General features: G+C 50.1%; 1 protein-coding gene across 3 annotated transcripts in view; it reads left to right on the top strand.

The window, feature by feature from the left end:
- The first annotated feature begins 6,756 nt into the window (after positions 1 to 6,756).
- Sh3bp4 (SH3 domain binding protein 4) overlaps positions 6,757 to 7,810 on the top strand; it is a 77,635-nt gene continuing 76,581 nt past the window's right edge. For 2 of the 3 annotated variants that reach the window (XM_055616906.1, XM_055616903.1), the window contains exon 1: positions 6,757 to 6,957. The gene's annotated coding sequence lies outside the window, so the exon portion shown is untranslated. Of the gene's footprint in view, positions 6,958 to 7,313; positions 7,336 to 7,810 lie in introns of those variants that run through there. The other variant, XM_055616905.1, reaches the window with a different exon arrangement.

Here is a 7,810-nt window from a genome sequence, read left to right as displayed (position 1 = left end):
AATTGGATTCATGCTGACAGGATGTATAGAATTTGTTTTCAAAGCAAGAAAAGCTAAGGAGTGTCGGGGTAGTGTGCCCTCAGGTCTGAGTTCTGAGAATTCAGCTGTGGCTGATATCACATATCCAGTTGACCTCCGTGCCCTGGCTGTGAGACTTTTTTAGAATCACAGCTGACTTTCATTGTTTTATTTTTGGAAGTGAAGTTGAAGTTTATTTTAAAAAAAAATTTAACACAGATTTAAGTGTGGGTGTTAAGAGAGAAAGAGAGTTGCTTTTTAAAATGTAAAAAATTATTTTGTCTGTTTTTCAAGACAGGGTTTCTCTGTGCAGCTCTGGCTGTCCTGGAACTCACTTTGTAGAGCAGGCTGGCCTTGAACTCACAGAGATCCGCCTGCCTCTGTCTCCCGAGTGCTGGGATTACAGGCATGAGCCACCATGCTCAGATTAAAATATTAATGTTTTAACTTTGATGCTGCTGTCAACTATTTATTTATTTATTTACTTACTTACTTACCCGTGTCTGATATTACAGGCACCTAGTTTATCTGGTGCTGGGAATTGAAGCTAGGGTTTTGTGCATGCCAGGTAAGTACCAGCTGAGCTACGTCTCCCAGTCCATTTACTTGCTTATTTTGCTGTTGAATTTTTAAGGCCAGGACTTGCTGTGAGGCCCAGGCTGGCTTCAGGCTTGAGGTTCTCCTAACTCAGCCCATGAGTGCTAGGGTTAAAAACGAGCACCAGCACACCTGGCTCATAGCTATTAACAAAGGATAAGCTACAACACTAGTGTGTTATAAATACAACTTTCTACTCAAAATGTTACCCTAAGCATCATGTAGGTGCATTGTCAGTCTAAAACAAACACAAAGAAAGGATGGGGTTTCCTGAAGATTCAGCTAAACAGGCAATCTCTGAAATGTGAATTTTAGGCAAAAGGACAGTTATTACTCACAGAAAACCTGAGGTGTGTGGGGTTTTGTTTTGTTTTTTGTTGTTGTTGTTTTTGTTTTTGTTTTTGTTTTTTTGTCTTCAGGCTTTCTTCCTCATGCTGTCTTCGAAATGGATGTGAGGCTGTGCCTGGAGCCCTGGGGGCTTTGAGGGCAGGCAATCTCTCTTTACACTGTAAGCCAGGGGAATTTCTTTCTTTTAAAAAAACACTTATTTTTTCGGGGGCTGGAGAGATGGCTCAGAGGTTAAGAGCATTGGCTGCTCTTCCAGAGGTTCTGAGTTCAATTCCAGCAACCACATGGTTGCTCATACCATCTGTAATGAGATCTGGTGCCCTCTGCTGCCATCCAGCATTCAGGCACACATGCAGGCAGAATCCTGTATACATAATAAATAAATAAATCTTTCTTTAAAAAAAAAAAAGTTTACTTTTAATTGTGTGTGTGGGTGCATGTGTGTGGGTGCGCATGCTCACGAGTGTGTATGCATGTGTATGTTTGTGGGGCGCCCATGGAGGCCACAGGTGTTGGATCCTTTTGGAGCTGGAGTTATAGGGGCTGTGACCCATCTGATAAGGATACTGTGAACTGAATTCTACTTCTCTGGGAGAGCGATACATGCTCTTCACTGTTGAGCCAACTCTCCAGCCCCGTCTTGGAAGATCTTTTCATTCATTCGGGTGACTCAGTTTCTGTGAAATGCCAGATAACAGCTGTGGGCTGCTGTACACAGAACTATCTCTCTAGATATTATTCTGTGGCTCTTACCTTCTACCGGAAAAGCATCAGATAGTGTTTGCCTCAGCCCTTCTTTAGCTAGGATATAAATGCATTTTTTATTTATTCTTTGAGAATTTCATACATGATCGTGTCCACCTTCCACTCACCTGTTAGCTCTCCCTAGATCTTCCTTCTAATTCCGTGCCCTCTGCTGTTGCATTTTCACTAGCTCATGAAGTCCAGTGATGGTTGCCTCTCTGTGCGCGGGTTCGGGGTCATCCAAGGAGAACGGGAAACCCCCGCTGGTTAGCCACGCCTTCAAAGAAGACTGTCTCTTCCCTCCCTAGCAGCTCTCAACTTACCCATGTCTCCCTTTACACCGCTGTTTTGGTCCTTATCCATTTCCTTCCTCTAAGGAAATATTATCACTTTCATTTCGTGGCTGAGAATGCACCCCAGTAGATGGAGAGACACGTTCGTGATGGCTTTTGATAACTAAGTGGTTATCTCCTATGTGGAGCGTGTCTTACAGGTGGCCGGAGCGTTGTGGCACACTAGAGAGTGTCTGCAGAGTTTTGGACAGTGAAGGGTCACTGGGAATGGCTCTTGCCTGAGCTGCTGTTCTCGGGGAGCACTTTAGTTTCTTTGCTGAGTACTTAGCACGATAGCAGCTTTGGAGCAGATGGAACATGGCTGGGTTTAGTGATAGGCATTCTATGTCAGGTCTCTTTTCTGTGCATCTATCCCACTTTCCTGGACACAGATGTCAGAAGTCAGTGACTTTTGCATCAGTGTAACAAAATACCTAATAGCGAGAATGAGTGAAGGAAGGGAGAGAGATTAATTTTGACTCACTGCTTCAGAGGGTTTTCAGTTCAGAAGGTGAAGGGGGCAGCCTAGTTCCTGGTGGAGGGGGTGTGTGAGAGGCTTGCTAACATCGTGGGCAGTGAGGAGTCAGAACAGAAGACAAGAACCTGGGGCCAGGCTCTCTCAGGGAAAGCCTCATCCTTAATGACCTACTTTTACCAGGTAGCACCCCTGCTTTTAAAGGTTCCACAGCTTTCCAAAAATGGCACCACAAGTCTTGGGAATAAGAATTTCAAACATGACTCTCTGGGGTAAATTCCAGGCTCAAGGCTTAACAACATGCGAGACATCCCCAAAAGGCTGGACACCGAGCACACGTCTGTAGCGGAACCCATGCAGAACTTAGTTGAATCACTGTCTTGGACAGCCTCACTAACCTGCTTCCTAAAGGCAGCATAGACATCCCTTCTGAAAGGACATCTCTATCTGGAGGTTATTTAACGACCAGGCTCATTCACTTTCATTTAGTGTGAACCAAAAATTATTTGTCATGTATAAACATGTAAATGATGGCTTGAGTCTCTAAGTGCTGTGCTGTGCTGTGTACTCAGCACTATGCCCAGCAAAACCTGTGCGTTACCTCAGCCAGTCCTTGCCAACATCACCCCATATTCATTCATTTACTTAGTCTTCCCTTACGTTTATTTATTTATGGGGAGAGGGCAGCACGTGCCGCAGCATGGGTATAGAGGTCAGAGGGCAGCTTCTTCCACATGTGGAGTCCTGGGATTGAACCCACGATATCAGGCTTCACATGACAAGGGCTTTCACCTGCTGATCCGTCCTCTGCTCACTTGGGCACCTGCACCTATCCTAAAGTGAGGAAGCAGGCACAGGGTAGCCTCCCTTGGCGTTGTCCAGCTATCAGATGGTGGAGTTGGCATCTGAGCCCAGATGATCAGATTTTCCAGCCCACCACACTGTCTGTTAGCACGTGTTTATGTATATATCTATAGGTATAGATATATCAAATTCATACATATGTATGTATTGCATAGTTTTGATCCTCACCCAAAGCTTAGAATGAGCCTCTAGACAGACAAAGAATCCACCTTCTCCGTGAAATTTTAAGAAACAGTTTGATTTAGGATCAATGCTTACATTTATACCGCACTTTTCTCTAACTTTTTTTTTTTTTTTTTTTACTTTTGCATGTGTTTTGAGACAAGGTCTCACAGATCCCAGGCTGACCTAAAACCTACTCTGTAAGAGAAGCTGACTTTGAATTCCTGATCCTCCTGCCTCTGCCTCCCAAATGATGGGACAATAAGGTATGTGACACTGTGCCCAGATCTTGGAATTCTTTAATCCGAGAGACAAAGGAGCACTATTCTTGTACTGAAATACGCAAATTTTGCTATCCCTTTTGTACCAGTAATTCTCGCTGAATGCTTGAACATGGTGACTGCTTGGGGTAGCTCATTTTCTCCTTCCTTCTGTCTTAAAGATCTTTATAGGGAGCAAATCAGAAAGCACCAGTTCAACAGGAAGCCTATCTAGAGGCCTCACTCCTTCCGGAACACACAGAGTGTTTCACGGATGACTTAGCCCAGACGCACGGTGTTCTCCCTGGCTCAGTTCTTCCAGAGCCAGATTTGACCTACAGTAGGGAGAAGTGGGCTTCTCTTCCTCTTCCTTATTTTGCTTCAAGATCATGGATTCATCTGTTCCTCACCCAGGAGGCAGGCTGGGTTGAAGACTGTACAATTTACTCTGTCCGAGCGGACCCTGGAGTTCAGGCCCTTTGCGCTCTCAGACAAAGTATCTAGTACTTCTGTTGCAGCCTGGGTTTCTGCCCAGCTCCATACTTTGATGTGTGGTGTGTCTCTTACCTTCACTTCCGGCTGCCTGAGCATTGCCTAGGCCATGCTTGAGCTTACTCACCTCATTGCTCCCTTTTGAGCCTTCTCCTCAGTACAGGGAAGTGCCTCTAATGTGTTGGGCCACGTGCAGTGTTTCAGGACTCATCTTTTTACACCTTTGATCACTTACAACTCGCTTGTCTTTTTCAATGTTCTATAAACATTTCTTCTTTTGAGACAGAGTCAGTCTTGCTGTAGGTCCTAAGCTGTCTTCGAATTCACAATCCTCCTGCCTCCTCTTTCTTGGGATTTCCCAGTATGCCTTAATACTGGGATTAAAGCATATGACACCTAACCCAAGAGGTCTTTGTTTGTTTGTTTGTATGTTTGTTTTCCCAGGCCCCAGGATTTTTATTTAAAAGATTATTTATTTTCATTTTATGTAAATGAATGCTTTCTCGAACTTATGTCTGTGCCTACCATGTGTTTGCCTGGTGCCCGTGGAGGGCAGAAGAGTGTGTCAGATCCCCTAGAACTCTACTTAGAGATGGTTCTAAGTAACCATGAGGGAGCTGGAAACTGATGCTCTTAAACTCTGATCCATCTTCCCAGTCCTCAAGGCAGGGTCTTTTGCATCCCAGGCTGACCTTGGCTTTATTTAGTGGAGTGTGACCTTCAGCTTGTGGTCCTCCTGCGTCCACCTTCCTTGAACTTCAATCCCCATTCTCCCATCTCATGAGGGCCTGAGCCACCACATCATCCGGCTTCTTTAGTGCAGATCATGGAACCCAGGGCTTTGTGCATACTGGGAAAGTACTCTAGCACCTGAGCTGCATTCCCCTCCCCATGTCCATTCATAATCTCCCTCCTTCTGACATGGTTTAGACTTAGTCGTTTGAAGTAGCAGCAACACAAATAGCTAATATTTAGTGACGGCTTAAGTGCTAGGCGCTCTGCGAAGACTTATGCTCTGCACTTAATGTTCAGACTCCTGTAGGTGAGTGAGTCACGGAGAGGCCTAACAACCCCAGCGCAGCAGGCCGGCTCCTGGCACGCCCTCCACGGTCTGGATGCTTTTGTCCCCTCCCCCCCTTCCCGGGCTAAGCTGCGCCTTCTGGAAACTGCTTCTTTTAAGGTCTACAGCTGTATTTCCATGTTCATTTTCCACAATATCATTTTTATGTTCTAAGAGAATATGAAATTCCACCTTCTGAGCCCTAGGTCGACCGGAATCCACCAGGACTGTACCTAAAGTAAAAAAAAAAAAAAAAAAAAGACCTATTCCTCTGAGGGGGGGCTCCCAGACTGGAGTGCACGGGCTGAGGGGAAGGGAAGCATAAAGAATATGGGAGACAGAAAACTCCTGACTAGAATTCCGACTCTGAGGCCCCCATGTGATCTTGACGAATATAGCAATCTGCATTAACGTCTGAAGTCACTTTCAAAATAAAAAACGCTATCTGTCGCCAGCGAGGATAGTGAGGACAGACTCAGTGGGCTGCTGGCTTTGGATCTGTGACAACATTAAAGATATGCTTGCTCCTGGCTCCAAATCGCAGCCTCAGTTCCCTGACACTCATTGTCACCGCTGTCAAAGGCTGGTTTGACCTCACTGAGGCAATCAATTCTACGAGCCTCTGTCCACTCTTCTGAGATGACTCATGAGAGCAGCCAAGCGTGGGCTTTTGCTCCGTTGCCTCGCAGTGGTTCATTCACTGAGCTCACGCCGAGTGTCTACTTCTGTGCCAGGGAAGCCTGGGCAGAGAAAGTGTAAATACGCTGACATGTATTGAGTTTGTAGTCCGCCCAGCGGGCAGCTCTCCTCCCCTTGTAGTTGTTCCCTAAGCTGAGTTTTCTTCTCCCTCTTACTGTTTAACCACTGCCGGGGGGGGGGGGGGGGGAGGCTCCACCAAAAGCGAGCACCGGCGCTCTCTACCAGACATCTCTGGGTACAGGGGCAAAGACCTCCAAGGTCCCAACCTCCATCCCTCAGCTGGCTCTGTTACGGAGGAACACAAGGAATGTTGGCGGGAATCGCGCCCCAGAGCTAGTCTACCAAGCTGCTCGGTCGGCCCCGCCCCTCCAGGGCGCCCCGCCTCCTTCAGCCTGGCCCCGCCTTTGCTAAAAACTGCCCTCCCCCTACTCCAGGCACAGCCCCTACTAGCCCCAGCCTCTCTTGGCCACGCCCCTTTGAACACGCCCCGCCCACATTCGCCCCAGTCTCATCTAGGCCCCGCCTCTCTGCCGGAGACTCCGCCCCCAGAGTGAGGTTCCACCCCGGGTCCCTAAGCCCCCCTCTGGGCTCGACCCCGCCTCTCGCTTCCGCTCCGCCCCAGCCGTGGCCCCGCCCCTCCCGCGTTCTCTGCTTACGCTCCTCCCTCTTGGAGCCCGCTGTTTGCCACCCGGCCCCGCCCGCGCTTGCGCCCCGCCCCGGCCCAGACCACCTCTGCGCCCGCGGGCGGGGGCCGAGCGCTCCGGGCTGTCTCGGCGTCCAGGCTCCTCACCACCTCGGCTGCCTCGGTCGCCGCCGCCGCGGTTCTCGGAGCCGCGCGCGCCCCCGGCCGGGCGAGCCCCGCACGACGAGGGAGCCGCAGGACCCGTGGGGCGCCATGCGAGCCAGGTAGGCGCGGCGAGAAGCTCGGGGCCGGACGGCGCACCCTTCCCTCGCGCGCGGTGTGGCTTCGGGCGGCATCCGGGGCGCAGGGGCGCGGCAAGCCCGGGGCCGCTCCGAACCCCTCGGGCTCCGGGTTCCCTGCCCTCTGTGGTCCCGGCCCAGCCCAGGCTGCCGATCGTGGTCGCTAGGGCCTGGGGCGCGGGGAGGGCGGAGAGGGGTCGCGGCGCCACCCGCGCGGCGGTTCTGGGGAGGAGCGAGGGCGCGCGGCTCCGGGTTAAACTTGGTGACAATGCACATTTCAACTTCTTCGGAGAGCTCTCCTGGAGGATGAAATTGAAAACTCCAGTTTCTGTCTTGGCGATCGAGTGGCCGAGCAGCCTGGAGGTGACAGCGCCGGGGTGTGCGGGTGGGAGCGGCTGGGATAGAGGAGCGTTGTTCTGTGAGTGCTGTTTACCGGGAAGCCGCCCTGCGCCGCCGACTGTGGCTTGTTAGAGGGTCGCAGTTTGGGGACCAGGAGCCCCCCAGCTGGAATCTGGAGATGCAGTGTTCAAGTTTTGGGGGTCTTGGCGGTGCGGACTGGGGGACCGGCTGGCGCTGGCCCTTCCCGGGTGTGGAGCGGCGGCAGATGCCGCGCGAGAGGAACGGTGGAACGCTGGCTGGCGCTCTGCGTGCGCAGAAGGTTGTGGAGCCTTGTGGAACAGTGAGATTTGAAAAGGAATACCGGGCTGGGCTTAACGCGTGTTTATTTTCCCCTTGTTGGTGTAGCAGATTGGTGTTCTGTGATTTAGTAGCAGAAATAAAGTTCGCATAACTTTTGCTCTTATCATAAAGGCAATGATCCCACTTTCTTGGGGGGGGG

Source organism: Psammomys obesus, unplaced genomic scaffold (assembly GCF_907164565.1).
Source record: "Psammomys obesus unplaced genomic scaffold, mPsaObe1.curated_primary_1811, whole genome shotgun sequence".
NCBI lineage: Eukaryota > Metazoa > Chordata > Mammalia > Rodentia > Muridae > Psammomys > Psammomys obesus.
The sequence above is the reverse complement of the archived record's forward strand: the minus strand, read 5'-3'. Positions and strand labels throughout refer to the sequence as shown.